The following is an 18,603-nucleotide window of genomic DNA, read 5'->3' as shown; positions in this document are numbered from 1 at the left end:
TCACAGCGACATCTTATATGCTGGCATCGAGTTGCGATGTAGTATTATCTTATTCCATCATGTTCATTTGGTACTACTAGTATCAGTTTTTGACATCAGTGATCAGCCTCATCTTTCAGCTTCATTGATCATCTTCTTATATGTGATATTTAGACATGTACTTGTTCGATCATGATCAGATGATCCATTATGTACTTTCAGTTCTTTATACTTGTATACATAGTGGATCCGCTTGTACTTGATATGCGAACATGTTTTACTTTCTCTGAGCATGGATATGCTCGCCTCAGACAGTTGTTTCTTTCTGATCTTCTTTTGATGGCTTGGCAGGCTGAAATCTGGTGAAGTCCTTCTCAGTTTTCGACAGGTTTCCTTTCCATATACTTAATACATTTCGGCCATCATGTACCCCTTCTGACCTCATATAGTAGGGGGCATTTGTTATAGCTCCAAATATCAGCCTTGGTATTTTTGATGCTTGGTTTATGGCCTAGGGCAACCCCTCCTTCCAGACTTGGTCCAAATATTTTAAAAATAGTGTTTTACTTCCTATACGCTACTTTTCCATGAGATAAAAGCATGTACACGCGGGTTAGTCTATACCCAACCCACGTATATGTGTTAAAACACTTAAAAAAATTAAATTTCCTTAACTATGGGTGGAGTTCACGGGTTTTACTTGTTGATTACCTCCTAGTGCCTGTGGCCCAACTATTTCCCAACTAAAAAACTAATTGGGAGAAGTATAAATAGACGTCAAGGGGAAGGCCTTAAGGAGGAGAGAAGAGATAGAATTACTATACAGAGATTATCCCCTGATCAAGTCTGAAGTATCCATGTGCTTCAAGCACTTCCCCAAGTTCAGGAAACCCTTGTTTCCCTGAGTGTTGATATTCATCACTTGCTTGAGATATCATGGTATTGGTTATGGAAGGAGGCTGTTGAAGACTGGGATTGGACAAACCTAGAGGACGAATCTGCTTGGAGCCGGAAGAATTTGACTCAGGTGAACTCTTTCCATGTTTATTATAGTTTTCTATAATAAAAAGAAACGTTGTCTTGTTCCTGAGATTGACCTTGTTTATGCATCAAATGTTATTGTAATTCATGTATGAATGATTATTTTGATGGATAACTAACCATTTTCTTATATGATATAAAGTCGATTTCATTAAAATGCTTTATCTATATGCTACTATGTATGTTCAAATTGGTTGATTTGCAGATTCGATGATCCGAATTGGATCCTTAAACATTCTCTAAGTTTTCATGACTATTTCAAATTATGTCAAGCTTTAAAATCTTATGGATATCGAGCTTATCAGAAATAACCTCTAAACAATGGCAATTTGTGGTCAGCACAGAACAACAAGGACCCTCGGTCAAAGCACGTAGACCATTGGCCCATGGTGACCGCGCACTAGCACAAATTGACAAACGGAAGGTCAAATCCAAAAACAGAGCCAGTTTTTGATACACGATTAGCGCTAAAGCGTTAATCGTGTATCGCAGGGTATCCCACTCAATGAAGGAAAGCCCCCAAGTGCTCAGTCACGAGGAAAAGTATAAAACCATACGGAAATCACTGATTCCGTTAGAAGGCAAGTCCCGCGCTAAAACCGGCAGGATATCAGAAGGGCTTCAAGCGGTAAGGAGGTTCAATCAAGTCCCACCCGATGCCATACACTGGGTGACACGCGTCCAGCGGATGAGAGAGAAAACCACTCACATCGTGCGGGTAAAGGTCATGTTACTTACCCGCCTGATATGGATAGAGACCGTAGGATCTGGAGGCTCCAGATCAATGACGGAGAAATGATCCTATGGATGACTGGATTCGATAGGGAAATAGGTTGATTCATATAAGATTTGAGGTCCGGTATGACCGCTGAGCTGGCAGAGGAATCAGTTTCAGGGGAAATCTTGGAGCAATGGAAATAACAACCATTCAAAGAGAGCTGACACTCAGTTTGTGAGGAAACAAGTGGCCACCTCTCTGTGAAGCGTTACACAGTGATGATGACACAGAGCAGGGGAATTCAAGTGGATAGTGTGAGGAGATCCAGAGAGCCAAGAAGCAGAAATGAACAGTCAGGGAGCAGATTGGCTTTAAGCCATGAACAGACAAAGAGTAAAGGCACGAAGAGAAAGAGAAGAAGAAAGCCGAGAGGCAAGAAAGAATTAAATTGTAGAGAACAGAGAAGCCGAGCTGACCTGTAGACAAAGGCAGCATCGAGCAGACAGAGACAGAGAGATTCTAAGAGTCTGTGAACTCCAGAGAAGGCTTGAGAGGTTCAAGCAACTCTTCTGTGTATACTTGTCAAGTATTGAGTACCAAATTGGGCTCATACCACTAAGACCAGTTGAGGTCGAGATTCAGTAAGGGGAGTCTGTGTACTCTAGAGACTTGGGGAATCCAAGTACAATCCTATTGATCATCATATGCTAAGTGAGACTCAAATTAAGCTCCTTATTGTAAAAACTCTGCTTTAAGACACAATAGAAAGGCCACCATTGAAGGTTGGACTAGGAGTCGTAGCCCAGGAGGATTGGGTGAACTCCTTATTAAATTTGTTGTGTTTATGTGTTTGCATACTGTGTTTTCTTACTGTTTCAATATCTGTGTATTTCACAATCTTATCGATTCGTTGCATAAAATAACATAGGAACACCCCAGCACTTGAGTCTGTAATACCTTCATTATTTCTCTGAGGTCAATTACGGGTGATTTCAGATCAAGTGGTATCAGAGCTCGTAGTTGTTAAGGTTAGACAAGCTTGTCCTGGATTTTTTTGTTGAATGTTAACTAGATCAAAGCTTAAATTAGGAGAAGGAGAGTTGGTAGAAAATAACCCGAAAATTGGAAGAGTCTATCCTTAGAAGAAAATGTCAGAAGAAAGTCCCTTGGGACCAGACCCCCAATTTATAGACAGTTTCCTAGCCATGAGGTCCATGGTAGAGGAAATGTATAGGGACTTTAGGAAACATAAAGATGAAGATTCATTATGATCCAAACAAGATAAAGGAGAAGAAGAGTCTCTCCTCCATGACCACTCAAAAGGGAAAGGGAAAGAAGAAAACTTTCTCACACCTCCTAACAGCCTTGAACATAAAAAGAAGACATCTTTGATTAAATTAGATGTTAAATTTGATTTACCAATATATGATGGAGAGTTCAATGTAGAGAATCTGGATAATTGGATCAGAAAAATTGATGTTTATTGCAGAGTGCAGAGTATCGACTCAAACAAGAGTAAGATTCAGGTGGCCAGCCTATGCCTTGGAGGCACTGCCTTGGTATGGTGGGAAGGCAGGACACAAGATGACATGAAGAAACATGGTAAGATTCTTTCTGTCTGGAGTGAATTTGTTTCTACAATCAAAAAGCAGTTCTATCCACTAGCTTACATGCATCAATCCATGACAAGCTGGCAAACTCTTCGCCAATTGAAAGGGCAAAGTGTACAAGGTTACACCCAAGAATTTAGGAAAAGAGCTTTGATTCCAGGAATTTCTTTAGACTCACCTGAGACTCTGTTGAAGTACATAGGTGGTCTACACAGTTACATGAGGCACACTATCTTCATGTTTAATCCCACTAGTATAGATGAGGTATCTGTTCAAGCTACGCATCTATAAGCTAGAGGAAAGAATGGGAACCCGGAAGTTGGGGGATCATCCAAGCCCATTGCAAGCAAGAATAAGGAGAAAAGGAAATAGAAATGGAAAGAGAGGAAGGCCAACACTGCATAGGAAAGCAAGTCTTCATGCACTCACTATAAGAAGGATGGGCATGATGATGAGCACTGTTGGATCCTGCATCCGGAGCTGAGACCTAAGAAGTTCGAGGGCAAGAAGAAGAAGACTGCTGCAACTATTCAGAAAGATTTGGGGTCAGACTCAGGAGATGAAACAACCATTGCAGCCACAGGTATAAAAGGCAAAAATTCTAAAGCATCTATTAGTAATTCTGCACAATCTACTAATAATGAAGAAAATGAGAGAAAAAGACATGAGCTTTTCCATATTTGAGTTATTTCCAAGCATCAAAATATTGATACTTTGTTTGATAGTGGCTCACAAGTAAATTTAATTTTTGAAGCAATTGTAAAGAAGTTGGGATTACTGACTACACCTCACAAGAAACCATACCCATTAGGTTGGTTAAGTGATAAAGCACAACTACAAGTGACTAGACAATGTAAACTTAAGTTTTCTTTTGGGTCAGCATTTGTAGATGAGGTTGAGTTAGATATAGTTCCTTTGGATATATGTGGAATCATTTTAGGAAGTCCCTATTTGTATGATAGAAAAGCTATTTTCTATAGAGCTGAGAACAAGTATCTCCTCGTTAAAGATGGAATTGAATATATTGTAAGAGCTCATAAGCTCAAGAATAATTATACTCTCATAAACTCAGGGCAGATGAAATGAATTGTAAATTCATGCAAACAATTTTTACTGATGGTTGTAAAGGAAAAGAAACCTGATAAAACCAATGTATTTGAGGGTTGTGATGCTAAACAGCAAGCTGATTTAGAAAAATTTGTTTCAGAATATGATATCTTGTTTCAAGAACCTAAAGGTCTACCACCCAAAAAGGAAATAGTGCATGATATTAATTTGTAGCAAGATGCTCCATTGCCTAACATCGGAATGTACAGGTTGTCCACTTTAGAGAATGCAGAAATCAAGAAGCAGGTGTAGGAGTTGCTCGAGAAGGGATTCATCAGACCTAGCACATCACCATGTGGGTCTCTAATCGTTTTGGTGAAAAAGAAAGATGGCTCGTGGAGAATGTGCATTGATTACCGAGCACTAAATAAGATAACAATAAAAAATCGTTATCCCCTTCCTCGCATAGATGATCTATTAGATTATTTAAAGGAAGTTGTTTATTTTTCCAAGTTACACTTGCATAGTGGATATCATCAGGTCAGATTTGCAGAACAAGATGCATGGAAGACTGCTTTCAAAATAAAGTAGGGATTGTATGAGTGGCTGGTTATGCCTTTTGGGTTAACTAATGCTCCTGCTACTTTCATGAGAATAATGAATGATGTCCTCAGACCTTTTCTTGAAGATTTTTTTATTGTATATCTGGATGACATTCTTATATTTAGCAAAACGTGGGAAGAACATTTAAAGCATGTTAAGCAGACACTAGATGTTTTGAAAAGAGAAAAACTTTATGTTAAACTCTCAAAATGTGAATTTGGCAAAACATCTTTGAATTATTTGGGACATATAGCAGGGGGTGGCAAATTGAAGATAGATCCCTCTAAGGTGGCAGTCATTGTAAACTAGCCTAAACCCAAATCTGCTACAAAAGTTAGAAGCTTCTTAGGAGCAGCACAATATTGGAGAAATTTCATTTCTAACTTTTCTTTAATTGCAGCTCCCTTACATGCTTTAATAGGATTGAACAAGGTGTTTCAGTGGGGAGGAAAACAGCAAAAAGCCTTCGACAACTTGAAAGAAAAGATTAGTACAACACCAGCACTAGCACTGCTTGATCTTCAAAGACCATTTGAGATCCAAACGGATGTCAGTGACTATGCCATGGGAGCAGTGTTGATACAACACAGTAAACCCATATGTTATCATTCTGAGACATTTAATTTTGCAGTAGTTAACTATCCCACATATGATAAAGAATTGTATGCATTAGTACAGAGTGTGAAAAAGTGGAAACATTACTTAATGGGCAAAGAGATAGTTATACATACTGATCATCAACCACTCAAATATCTACACTCCCAAACTAAGTTGTAGCAATCAAGACACTATAGATGGATGGGTTTTCTACAACAGTTTCATTTAGTCATCAAATATAAAAAGGGCATACATAATAAAGTTGCAGATATGTTATCTAGACCAACTATAAATGCATCTACTATACTTAAGCATAACTCAGTATTGCATGAGAGCTACATTGAACAATATGCTCAAGATATAGATTTTAAAGATGTATATGCAACTTTAAGTCAAGGCAAATGAGTAGAAGAATTGGATTATCACATTAAGGACCAACTCTTGTATCATTGTGGGAAGCTATGCATTCCACAAACTGAAAGAGTAAAGATAATTCGAGAAGCACACACTTCTCTAATATCAGGTCATTTTGGTGTAACTAAAACGGTTGCACAACTACAAAGATTTTGTTATTGGCCAAAAATGAATGAGATAGTTTCTAGATATGTAAGATGGTGTGCCATGTGTGCTAAAAGCAAGCCTAGCAATAGAAAACTAGGCTTGTACACTCCACTACTAGTTCCTTCTCATCCTTGGGAAAGTGTTTCCATGGACTTTGTTGGAGGACTGCATAAATCTAGGAAAGGTCATGACTATTTATATGTTGTTGTGGATAGGTTCAGCAAAATGTGTATTTTGATACCTTGTCATAAACAGATTACAGCTGAACAAACTGCAAAATTGTTCTTTCAGCATGTATGGGTTCATTTTGGATTACCCACTTCCATTGTATTTGATTGAGATTCCTGATTTGTTGGGAAGTTTTGGTCGAGTCTGTGGGAACTAATGGACACCAAACTAAAGAAAAGCACAGCATTTCATCCACAGACAGATGGCCAGATAGAATTGGTCAACAGGATAGTGATCTAGTTGCTCAGAGGCTATTGCAGCAAGAATCCAAAACTTTGGGATGAACATTTGTGTTATGTGCAGCATGCTTACAACCGAGCAAAACATTCTTCTACACAGAGATCTCCTTTTGAGACCTGTTTTGGTTTCACACCAAGGTCTCCCTTGGATTTTGTATTTGGTAAAGACATAGCAGTTGATGGACACAGTGATGTGGACAAGGCAACCAAGTTCATTAAACAAATCCAAGAGATTCACCAAGGAGTACAGGAACAGCTGGAAAAGAGCCAAGCCAAATACAAGGCAAGGCATGACAAGCATCAGATGGAGCATAGTTTCCAAGTTGGTGATCAATTCTGGCTGTATATCAGCAAAGACAAAATGCAAGGTGAAGGTAAAAAGATAAAGCCAATAAGGTATGGACCTTTCAATATACTTGAGAAAATTGGCGAGAATGATTTTCGCCTTGATTTACCAGCTTACATGCGCATCTAATTAGTCGTTAATGCAGACAGCTTGAGAGTATTTGAACCTTCATTAATTGAAGATCCCGAAGAGCAGAGTCAATTGCCTTCTATTGATGATCTATTACTTGAATATCTCAATGAATTGTAGGAAGACACAGTTCTGGACAGGAAGGTGAGGACGACACGCAGGGGAGATATTGAGTACCTCAGGATTGGACTCTGGGGTTCAAAGCCAAGCAGTGCAAAGTGGATAGAGATGGGACAAGTGAGATAGCTATACCCTCACTTAGTTGATCCTTGAAAACCAACTTTTGGTGGTCCAAAAGCTTTTTCAGTGGGAAGGTCGTGATCCGAATTGGATCCTTAAACATTTTCTAAGTTTTCATGACTATTTTAAATTATGTCAAGCTTCAAAGTCTTATGGATATCGAGCTTATCATAAATAACCTCTAAACAATGGCAATTTGTGGTCAGCATGGAACAACGAGGACCCTCGGTCAAAGCATGTAGGACGTTGGCCCATGGTGACCACGCACTAGCACAAATTAACAAACAGGGGGTCAAATCCAAAAATAGAGGCAGTTTCTAATACGCGATTAGCGCTACGCTAATCGCATATCACAAGGTGTCCCCCTCAGTGAAGGAAATCCCCCAAGCGCTTGGTCATGAGGAAAAGCATAAAACCGTATGGAAATCACCGATTCCGTTAGAACGCGGGTCCCGCGCTAAAACCGACAGGATATTGGAAGGGCTTCAAGTGGTAAGCAGGTTTGACTGAGTCCCACCCGATGCCATGCACTGGGTGACATGCATCTAGTAGATGAGAGAGAAAATTGCTCACATTGCGCAGGTAAAGGTCATGCTACTTACTCGCCCGATATGGACGGAGATCGTAGGATCTGGAGGCTCCAGATCAACAGCGGAGAAATGATCTGATGGATGACTGGATTCAACGAGGAAATAGGCTGAGTCATCTAAGATTTGAGGTCTGGCATGACTGTTGAGCTGGCAGAGGAATCAATTTCACAGGCAATCTTGGAGCAAGGGAAATAATGACCGTTCAAAGAGAACTGACACTCAATCCGTGAGGAAACAAGTGGCCACCTCTCTGTGAAGCGTTACACAGTGATGATGACGTAGAGTAGGGGAATTCAAGCAGACAGAGGCAGGAGATCCATAGAGCCGGGAAGTGAAAATGAACAGTCAGGGAGCAGATTGGCTTTAAGCCATGAATAAACAAAGAGTAAAGGTAGGCAGAGAAAGAGAAGCAGAAATCTGAGAGGCAAGAAAGAAGTAAATTGCAGAGAATAGAGAAGCCGAGCTGACCTGCAGACAAAGGCAGCATCAAATAGATAGAGACAGAGAGAATATATGAGTCTGTGAACTCCAGAGAAGGCTTGAGAGGTTCAAGCAACTCTTCTGTGTATACCTGTCAGGTATTTAGTACCAAATTGGATTCATACCACTGAGACCAATTGAGGTCGAGATTCAGTAAGGGGAGTCTATGTACACTAAAGACTTGGGGAATCCAAGTACAATCCTACTGATGATCATCTGTTAAGTGAGACTCAAATTGGGCTCCTTATTGTAAAAACTATGCTTTAAGACACAATAGAAAGGCCACCAGTGAAGGCTGGACCAGGAGACGTATCCCAGGAGGATTGGGTGAACTCCTTATTAAATTTGTTGTGTTTATGTGTTTGCTTACTGTGTTCTCTTACTGTTTCAGTGTCTGTGTATTTCGCAATCTTATCAATCCGTTGCATAAAATAACATAGGCACACCACAACACTTGAGTCTATAATACCTTCATTATTTCTCTAAGGCCATTTACAAGTGATTTCAGATCATTCAAAGATCATCAGGAGTTGCAGAGGGTTTGAAACCTGCTTGGACTACCCAAACGAAGGACATCCGGTACTTTCATCCTTACATAGTTTGTTTATTTAAGCATGTTGCTTGAGTTGTATGCGTGTTTCTTGCTGTAGATTACTCTTGCTCTGTTGGGGTTCTAACCCAAAGCCCTAGGGTACTTATTCATGTAACAAAGTCATCGTTGTTGGCCTCTCGCCTTAGGTGCTCCATGTACCTGCTGATCTCTAGCCAGAATTAGTTCTTTTGTTTAGCCGTAGTGAGGGAAACGATTGAAGGGATCTTGTGCATTCTCACCATGACATCCCAACTCTTGTACAACAGTGCATATGTGGCTTGTATGCTGGTGATGAATGGGGAGAGATGCTCATAGTTTTGCATGAATCTCTGAACCCTTTCTTTCTCCAGCTCTTCCTATGACTTCATCATCTTTGGCAAGTGAAGCGGGGCCCCTATATACCAGATTTTCCACTCTTGCACATGGGCGATGGAAGCATATATGTTCCTTGAGAGTTTGAACAAAGTCTTTGCTCCACTACTGCAAGCCATGCACATGGAAAATTACTTTATGCATAGTGACAAATACATCATAGATCTTCCACATGGTAGTCTCAAGTGTTGATACTTCATAAAGTATCACTTTCCCCATCTCTGCCATTGCGGAAACTACGCTTTGCTCTCTATGTTTTTCTGCCTCTTTCTTGGCTACCTACAATTTATTTGCCATTTTTTCATTCTTGACCAACAAGAAATTAACATTCGAGCTCATTGTTCTTGCATAAACCAAGGTGGCATCAATAATTGCAGTTGAATGCTTTCTGACATCTAACACTATCACCCTTTCCTTGATGATTACAAGTGACATGTGATCTTCCAGAAAGTGTTTCCTCGACGTTTGTTCTTTTGCAACTTGTCAAATTAAATATTGTACACATCCATAACCAAATCATCATCAAGGAGAACAACATCTCCTTTCTCACTCGAGTGGTTCTGACACTAGAGGTGGTGGAGACTGAGAGGTGACCTCGAGTGCTCTCAAAATAAGGTCGGTGTCTTCATTCTGTGGCTCATCCCCAACTCCATGTCTATCACTTCAATCAGTTGCTCAATTTGCTGAGCAAGATCCTGATCCTGCATTTGTTTACCCTCTCCTTTGGCTGCTAGTTGTTCTTACTCCTCAACCTTTATGGGTGTTGTTTGCTCTGTCATCGCGCCTTTCCTTTCTTCTTCCTCCTGTTTCTGATTCTCTTCCCTTTCTCTCCTTCTCAACTCTTGCTCTCCCTTCAACTTCTTCTCTATTTACTACAACTTTTTTTTTGCTTCCTCCAACCTTTGCTTTTCTTTCTTCCTTCACTCTACCCTCTTTATCTGCCACTCCCTCTTTTCTTCCATTGCAAAAGCTTCTTTCTTAGTGATGGGATCTGATCTCATCTTGTAACTTTTCTCTACCTCTGGTTCTTGGCAATATTCCTCTTGCCTTTGTCATATGCTAGATTGTTGCTTATTATTGTTGTTGTTGTTGCTTCCTGCATTGTTGTTGCTTGCAGAGCAACCTTTCAAGTTGTGGCTATACTGACTGCTCATGGAGCTTCAAGTCACTGTAGTATATCCAAGGTTCCTCCTCGTGCCAGTGAAATATCTCATGGATCCATGGATAGTACACCTTCTCACAGTGGTTCTTACAAATACCGTGGGGATCATAGATTAAAGTCCTTGGTGTCAAACTCGAACTTCAATATCTCAGTTTCAACATCCGCATCTTTCAAGACCTTAATCTCATATAACATGATCCACAAAGGAAGAGCCAGCCATGGTGCCTTATTATTCTTGTGCAGTCCTGCTGATAACCTTGTGGAGAGGTGATATGAGACCTCTTGCATGACCAACTTCTCCGTGGCATACCTTGGTAGAACATGCGCAGGCTTCTCTCCACAAAACACTGGTGAAGGTGTGACCACGTGAGTCATACCAATCTATAATGTTAAGTATCACCTCCATCACTTCTTGGGACATGCAAGGTGGATCCTGCTCAAATATCAACTTGTACAATGGGATGATGAAATGGTTAGTCAACCTTTCCATTACTCCTTGGTAGCTGTAGCCAGAAAGAAACTTGCAATAACAGTCTCCTTTGGTTTCCATGTCCAGCTCATGTCAGGAAACTCTTGCTTGGCACATATTGCATGCAGTAAGTATGCAGACATGTAGAATATCGCTTTCTCATCCTTGGGCGGATTCCGAGCATTATTCACATGGAATTTCAACTAATAATCCAACAAGTATGGCTAGTGGAATGACCTCCCATCACTCACCAACTAGTCCATTACAGCTACCCAACCTTCAAGAAAGTTCTCTGTGCTTTCTTGACCGTATATTCATAATGAAAATATGATCAAGAACTAGTAGGCCTTATTGAGAGACTTTGTCTCGTAAACATGATTGGGTGTTTGTCTGAACTTTGATGGCTCTGTCATCGAATGCTTGACTATACCTCTCGTGTTCACTTGACTGTGGGTGGCATAGAAAAGAGTGTCCATGTGCCTCACCGCCTGAGGTAAATGATACATCTGATGATAGTTATCCACCCTGAAGGTGGAAAGCTCTATCCTTTTGGTACTGCTCAATGTCATAGTCCCTGGATCTGTGTGAGACAATCCAACTGATAATGTCCACACATGGGAAGGCGGGGTACCTGCACGCAACCTTATGTAAGCATGACCACTAGATAATGATATAAAATTGTCGATCCTCTAAGTCTTCCTTGAATTCCTCTACAAAAGTATCCTTGATCTTCTGCCATGTCAACTTGGTGCCCTTCTTAATGAACAACTAAGTTTCTGCATAAACTGGCAAGTTAACTGACTCTGTCTCAACTTCTTCCCCAGTACTACTCTTGATAGTTTCTTTTGATGTAACTCTCTTGGAGGCCATGTTAACTGTAACTGCTAGAGAGATGCTCAACAATTGATGTACCTAAAGACATATAGGACACTCAGTGCATGCAAATATTAGCTTATGAAAAAAATCACTTCAAGACAAGATCAAGTAACAAATCAGGCTAATGCGAGGAAAGATTGCACAACTCTAGTTCATAGAGGTGACTGGATGCCTACTAGAATAGCGCACTACATAGTCCCAACAGTTAGTGAGGGAGGCTTGCTGACTCGAACTACGTAATGCATAGTTTAGTCTGGGCAGAGGCTAGAAGAGACTGCATTACATAGTCTCACTTGCCAGGAATGGGAGACTGGCTCTTGGAACTGCGCAGTGTGCAATTGGAGCCAAGCCAAGGCAACTTCTGCTAAGTTCTAAAAGCCAAGGAAGAGGTCTTGAGCTCCCATAATGCACAGTTCTTGTAAGGGAAAGCGAGATCCGGGCAAGGGAAGCCTAGATCTGCCCAAGGGGAGTATGAAAATGAGTAGATCTGAAGGATGGTGTGATGCTGAGTGGAGATCTGACTAAGTGATGATGCATGCAAGTTGTTAGAGTCGGTCCTTACAGCCCTCCGTCAGAGATCTTTTTGCTTTTGCATATCATTCTTAGGTGTCTCGCTCGTTCCACTTCGTTGCTTTTCGTTAGGGGCATGCCATTGACTGACGAGGGGGTCTGGTTGTCTTGTGTTTCCTCATGCTTGTCCCTGCAGGGTTAGTCAAAATTTCTCAAAAATCACCGAAGTACATGATCATTTCATTCATCGTCATAAATGATTCGTTTCGTTAAAAAAAAAGTCTTTAGTCCTAGAGTCTAGGGTTTTCAGTCCTTTGCATACATGTAATAAAAGCCCGCAGGCCATGAGGTTGGTTTCAAAAGATTCTCATTTAATATTTTTTCTCAGAAAGCATTTGAAAACATTTTTAGTCCAAAACTATGTTTTGGAACTAGAAATTGTCATTGTAATAATTGTATTTGTTTCATCACAAAAAGATTCAGAGCAAGCCTCTGATCTTTTCCAAAGCCAAATGCCAGATCCCTGCAAAAGCAACCAAGTATTATTAGTCCAAGACTCAGAAAAAGCAAGAGCAAGTCAAAGAGCAGCATTGTATTAAAAGCTCAAATGTCAAAGTGTTGCAACATTATAAAGTGGGTTAGCAAACAAATTTAAATCAAATCTGATTCGATGAGATATTTTCTTCACATATAAATCATGGCAAACAATTTCATTTGCTCGAAAATCTCAAGGCAGAAATTGTGTTTGTGTTCTTGAAGGCCGAAGTCGTGTTTTCATAGCCGTGGACAGTGTTTGGAGGTGCGTGTTACCCATACAGGGTGCCCGCTACCCATATAGTGCGCGCTACGCACTTGGCCTCCCCAGCCAGTGTTAAATACCACGGGCGCTACGCACTTGCTGTGCGCTACGCGTTGGGTAGGTGCGCTACGCACACAGTCACAGCGCCAACAAATCTCTGCTAGTGCGTCCGGATCCTTGCCAAATCGACTCCAAAGCTTGCAAGTAGGTTTTTGATGGCTGCTCAGTAAATTTTGAAAATGTTTATAGTGTGTTTAAAGTGGGGAACTTAATGTGTTGGGTGTAGAGAGGTGAAACCCTATGCTCATGGCAGATTCATTCCTTAGGGTTTTAAAGACATGTTGGTGGCTTTGTGAAGATTTTCCTAATTTTTATGGTTGATATAGGTACCTACGCATCTATTGTCAAAGTGTCACTGCCCTCACGCTGCAATTTATCATTTTACCACTGCTGTCATTGCCATTGTATTACCACTGTCACTTCCACTGTTTCATTATGGTCCTTATCACGTTGTTTTCCCATTCTCCATTGATAAAATACAGTCCCATACTCATTTGACAAATTTTAGCCAGCATTACAAAGGCTGCACATTACACTTTTTGCTCATTTGTCAAAATTTCCTTGTGATCAAAACAGTGACTGTTTTTATGCCAATCCACTTAAACAGAGTTATTACCATTGTGGCTTGTTTCCTATGATGCTTTGGTACATATGTAATATGTTTGGGTTTTGAGCATACATTGAACTTTTGATTTCACCACACCTATATCAACATACATATTGCAGACATCTTGTTTTTAAAGCCATGTCAGACACAGATTCAGTTTATGAGCAGGAGTATGACAGTGATTCCACAACAGAGGGTAATGTGCCACGGAGGTCTCGCAGAGGTGGCAAAGGTGGTAGGCATCTCAGGGAAGAGCCTACTTCTTTGGTTCAATTGCAGGCTTGCCCGCTTGCAATGGATTGTTTTCGCTATCAGTCATGCTACCACTATTGTGAGTTAATTTCACAAATCCAGCATCATTGTGAACTAGCTCGTTTGTTTGTTCTACATTTACATGATGGCCGTGTAAGCCTCGCCGGAGTAGATTTCATTCTGTCACCAGAAACTATTACACAAGCCACTGGGATACCAAATATTGGAGAAAAATGGAATAAACGTCAGCAGTTAGAGAAATCCTACTATGAGCCGTACATCAAACCTGGGTATATGAGGCACCTGAGCAGGGTTTTTCCTTTCCAATTCCTGAGTGATGAGTTTGCACCTTTGATGAAACTTATCATTCGGTATTTTAGTTGTGAGGGCAGATTCTCGCATCTTTATGCGTACCATGTCCATTTGTTGATGCATTTCACAAGGGTACGTATGATGAACATTCCATACTTCATGTATCGCAACGTAGAGAGGATGGTGATTTTTGTACAGAAGAAGACCCCAGCACAGCAGAAACCAATCAATCATCCTGTAAACTATGTACATACTGCCTTGGAGTCGTTTGTTTTGTTTGCTGATAGTTTTAATGATATAGATAGTCAATTAGTTCAGGCAGAAGATATACCAGAAATCACCGAGAATTTTAGAGAAGTTACTAAAGGCAGAATGTCTGATCAAATATTTGGAGCAGCGCAATAAGTAGCTAGAGGATCAGCATACACTTATAGAGCTACGACAAATCCGTGAAGACCGAAGGTTGGCCCGAAAAAGACCTGGCGATTTGACACCTTTTGAGCGGCAATTTTGGCTTGAGAAAGTCAATCGACATCTGGAGGAGTTGTTGGCAAAGGCCAATAGAGACAAAGACATGCTCTGTCACATGACACATAATTATTGGGCTCGCATGCATGTCGGCAAAGCAAAAATGAAGATTTTGAAAAGGAGGTTGAGCAGAGCACTAAAACGGCGAAAGAGGCCAGATCCACTTCGAGTTTTGGCCGAGGCTTCGCTAGCTGGGCATGATATATGATGGAGGGTCTTCGCTCCGAATTTGAGCAAATTCGGAGAAATTTTTGTCATTTTGAAATTTTTTTGGTCCCAAAACAGATTTTTTAGCTATACGAGTAGCGCATCGACGCACTCGCTTTTGATTGGGACACTTGCTGGAGGGAGAATTCTGGCAAAGGTGTGAGGAGAAATACAGAGTTTTATTGTACAGTTGACAGAGATTTAATTGAAAGTTTGCAGCTCTGTTTCATAAGATCCCTGTGGTAACAACTTAGCATTATGTTTTTCTCTGTTTTCATATGTTTCTTGTTATGTTTATTGTTTCATTCATAATCATTGCCTATTGAATACTTTTAAGTGTGAAGGGCAGAATTCAGCTTGCTGATCTGCCTTGGGAAAGTATTCAAGTTCTATGTTTTCCTCCGTCTGAAAAGGATTCATGAATTCATGCCCTCTTCAGCATTCTCAAGCATTCTTCACATTCCATATAAATTCAAATTGAATGTGTAAGCTTTTGCCTATCTTGCCTTATGTAATAATCTGCATCTTTCATTTAATTTCCCTGCTCACGCTGTTCTTGATCCCATATAGTCCGGAAAACCCCGTCATTTATTAAAAACCTCATTCATATCTATTTACTAGCCTAAGATCAGCATTCACTATAGGTCATCTCAGCCCCTTTGAAGACCTTTTGCCGAGATAGACCCGGAGAGAGCCCTCTCCTGTCCTCGTAGGGCTAGCTACGAGGCTGAGCGTGGTTTGATGTGGCCTCGAGTTTTGCCTTCCTCAGCCTGAGGAAGATTTGAGCGCTAACACAAGTGAAACAAGTGCCTGAATCAATTAAACTAAAGGAAAATGAAGCAAGTGGAGAGAGTCACCGCAACGACAACCATTAGTGAAAAACTAGGTAATACATGTGACACTCAAGAAAGGCAATGAAAAACTTAAAACAACACTTCTACAAGCTAAAACAAGTTAAAACTCCAACAGTCATTCAAGAAAACGAGTGAAATAACACTCTCACAAGTTAAACAAGTGAAAGCAATAGAAAAAATGACAAAAGGCTAGAAAATCAAGACTTACCCAGAAAGCGACGATGATCACACTGAAGGTTTCTTGATCTCCTTAGGAATGCCATAGCTCCAAGATCGAATGTGAAAATGAGCTATGGAAGTGTCGATTAAATAGATTTTGCCAATTTAGGGTTTATGACGCGAAGGTCAAAAAAATCAAGGAAAAAATGACACTTGGTGAAAATTTTCAAAATAACTTAAGTGCCTCCTACGGAATTCTAAAAATAGATTCCTATTTTCTAGGGATGATTTTTCACTTTTTAATTTTTTCTTTTTCGAGGAAAGTTGCCAAGCATTACCAGGAGAGATTGCACATTTCTGGGAAGGACTGGGAAACTCACTTTCTCATGGATTGAGCAGCTTCTAAGAGGCTTCTACGCAATTTCTGGGCTAAGTGGCTATGGGCTTTCTCTCATGCTCTATGTAATTTCCCAACTGAAGGTTGGCTGTCAACTAGCTCTACGCAATTTTGGAGTTGAAGGCTCACTATCAGCTTGAACTGCGTAATTCTCGAGAGCAATGTTGGTTGCCCTCAATGATTGCACAATTCTCTAAGGCAAGCCTGGAACAAGATGAAAACCAAGTCAAGAGATCGGCTTGTGGGTTAGATAGTAAACCAAGTGTTAGTGTCAGTATCTACATACTTCCATCAAGGATCAACACTTGCTCTTTTCATTTTAGGGGTCCCATACTGAAATTTTTACATCATTTCATTAGGTCATGTCAAACTGATCCACTGATGGTTGTCTTCTCTTCAGAAAATCTAATTTCTCCCTCATAGAGTATACTTGCTGACCCTTCTTTAGGTTGTCTTCAGTTATGGTTTCATGGTCAATTTGCAATCATGCTTTCATTAGGTCATAGGGCATGTTTTCATTAGGTCTTAGGGCATGTTTTCATTAGGTCTTAGGGTTTCATTACCAAGGTCAAAAGCCTGATTTAAAAGTGTAAACAAAGGGCAGCAAGGGTATGATGATGATAAATAAGTCAAGCATGACAGCTTGTAGGTCATAGTCACTATATAATTATCTTTTAAACTAATGTAATTTTCACCTCAAAAAACATGTTTTTGAGGTGAAAACAGAGTATTTTGAGTTAATTTGCATTTCTAAAGTAATTTTAAGTTACTTTATGTAATAAATGATCCTAACTGCACCAAAGCATCTCTCCTAGTTGCAAGACAAAGAAACACTGCAGAAATCAGTTCAAGTTGAGCATTATCCACCTGAAAAGAAACAAAGAAGAAAAGGCATTAAAAACAGAGTTTTGACGATCGTCAAGAAACATCAGAAAGTGGGTATTTCAAGTGAAAAATCAAAATTTACTCCTATATAAGGTCTCACATTTCATTTTCAAGTTCATCATTCTCATTTGGCAAGCAAGGAGTCAAAACATGAGGAGAAGAGGAAAGGTTGAGTGAGTTTTGGGCAAAGGAGAAGTGGTGCTATTCTTCTGGAAGGTGGCGCTGTGCATTTGGAGCAATGGTGAAGTGGCGCTATGTGTAGGCAGTCTCACACTGCACGTTTCAGGAAGGAGGGTTGGCGCTGTGTGTTGAGAGTTTGGTGATGCGCGTCTGGGCCCAGCGCTCACATCTAGAGATTTCCATAGTGTAAATTTACACTACATTGCGCTTCTAGAGGTGGCACTGCGCGTCAGTGAGTTGGTGTTGCGTGTAGAGCAGAAGGGCCAAAAAGGCCTCAAAACTTCAAAAAACTTCAAAATTTCCATCTCTTCCCTTCATACAAGTAATTTGTCCACCCATACTACATTGTTGGTTTGCATTTCAAGCTTTTAAACATCATTCCCAATGGCAAGTGTGAAACCCCAAATTTCTCCCTTGGTTATGCCTAAACCCTAAACCCCAATTATCCCTCATATCACCTATCACTAAAACTCTAAACTCATTCCCTATTACATTCCATAATATCCACATCCCTTTATCCCTCTTCCCAAAAATCAATATCTCAAACAAACCAAGCCCTCCCTCTCATTTTTATGATTCTTACTCCCTCATTCATTTTCTAGCCCATAAGGTCATCTCCATCCCCTCACTCCTAAAACACTTTCACTCATTCCCTTCATACAACCTTAAGCCTTGCCAACATGGACAGAGAGGACCGAGACTATGAGGAGGAGGAAAACATCGACAGTGACAGTTCAATAGATAGACCTCAGCATCAGAGAAAACCACACGAGGGAGGCAGAATTATCAGGGAGGAGCCATCAAACCTCAGAGAATTGCAGGCCTCTCAGTTAGTTGTCACTTTTTTAAGATATCTAGGGTGCTATGAGTTCCATGAGTAGGTAGAGAGAGTTCAACACCACCCTGAGCTCACCAGACTTTTTGTAGCTCATCTTCAGGACAAAAAAGTGACTCTTGTTGGGGTGACATTCACA

Source organism: Pinus tabuliformis, chromosome Q (assembly GCF_031772625.1).
Source record: "Pinus tabuliformis cultivar Carrire ecotype Pingquan chromosome Q, CPIR1, whole genome shotgun sequence".
NCBI lineage: Eukaryota > Viridiplantae > Streptophyta > Pinopsida > Pinales > Pinaceae > Pinus > Pinus tabuliformis.
The sequence above is the reverse complement of the archived record's forward strand: the minus strand, read 5'-3'. Positions refer to the sequence as shown.